This window comes from Gossypium arboreum, chromosome 3 (assembly GCF_025698485.1).
Source record: "Gossypium arboreum isolate Shixiya-1 chromosome 3, ASM2569848v2, whole genome shotgun sequence".
Classification (NCBI taxonomy): domain Eukaryota; kingdom Viridiplantae; phylum Streptophyta; class Magnoliopsida; order Malvales; family Malvaceae; genus Gossypium; species Gossypium arboreum.
The window spans coordinates 128,147,955-128,149,708 of NC_069072.1; positions in this window are offsets into that span (position 1 = coordinate 128,147,955).

Here is a 1,754-nt window from a genome sequence, read left to right on the forward strand (position 1 = left end):
TGAGTGGCCAAACGTCGAAATTTTCAAACAAGATTTTCACGAAATCATTTCGTGAAATTTTAGACCATAAAAATATAAATAAAAATAAATTTCCTTACATCGAATTTGTGGCCTCGAAATTACTGTTCCGACTAGGCCCAAAATTGGGCTGTTACACATCTTTTACATTAATGACATAGCCCAGCTACGGTCTTACATATAAACACTGCCATGGTCTAGCCATGGTCTTATCCGTCAATTCATCCTTTGGCACAAAACGAATGTACTCGATCCTACATTCTACTCAATTTAATCATTCAATTCGTTTTTACAATTTAACAATAATTTTTTTATTTTCAACAACAAAAATATGACTAATTACGTCATAACATTCATCAATTAGTAAATAAACATTAAAATTTATTCAAATGAACTTACATGAGTTAATTGTGGAATTTGTAGTAGTTAGGGACTATTCAGTTAATTTCCCTTTTTCTTGTTGATCTACGGGCTCTTTGTAACATCCCGAATTAGGGCCTAGTCAGAATAGTGGTTTTGAGAACAAAAATTTACTTTAAAATAATTATTTTATGATTATTATGAGGTCTAGGATATGAAAATAAGCATGTGTTAAAGTTTCATGAAGAAATTCTATGTGTAAGGTGTCCAATTGGAAATTAAGGACCAAATTGAATAAATTGTAAAACTTTGATTCTAGAATAAATTTGTATGAAATTGCTTTGAATATTAATTAAAGGTCCTTAAAGAGTAATTTCTCAATTTCGAAGTTTTTGGACAAAAATTGGCATGCATGGAAAATTTGGAAAGGTAGTAAGGAAGGGCATTTTGGTCATTTGGTTAATTAATGAAATAAAAAGGGAAAATCTAGCAAAAATTCACTCATTTTCTTATCCATGCTGCCGAATTTGAAGGAGTCTCCATAGCTAGGGTTTTCCAACATTTCAAGCTCAATAGTAAGTGTTCCCTAGCCTCGTTTTTAATGTTCTTCATAATTTTGAAACCCCCGTAACATGCTCTATCCATTTCTACCCATATTTCATGCTAGGGTTCATGTTATAAATTCGACCCATGCATGAGATGGTTGTTCTTTGATGATTTATAGAGGGTTATGAAAGTTAGATGTTAGGTAAACATCTTTTGCTTGGTGATTTTTCATGAAAACACCAAAAAGGGGCCTAAATGAAAAAAAGGTATAAAATGTGGGGTAGAAATGTGAAATAGAGGAAAATGTGGGCTAGTATGAGCTTATAATACATTCGGCTAGGCTTGGGTAGCAGAGGAATTACATGCATTTCATTATATGAAACTTAAGACTAAATTGTAAGTATTGCGAAATGTTAGGGGCAAAATGGTCATTTTGCCTAGGGTGAGTTTTAGGCCTACAAAGAATAATGTGATGTGATGGTCGTGAAACTAACTAAAAATTTGAATTAAGGCAAGCGCACCTATCGAACAGTAGTATAGTTATGGTGAGACCGGAAATATCGTATCCACGACGACTAAAAGTACTAGTAATTACTATCTTCTTATTATCTAGCCTAAAATTTAAGAGACTATTTTATCTAAAACTAATTATCTAATTAACTAAGATTGCGACAGAGATTAAAGTTGAAAAATACTTTTTCTGAAAACCAATGGAGAAGACAATACCCAAGGAAGAATCCACCTAGACTTCACTTATTACCTTTGAATTAGACGATTTATTCACTTGACTTAACCCGTAGAAATCCTTGATTTATGTTAATATCTCTCTC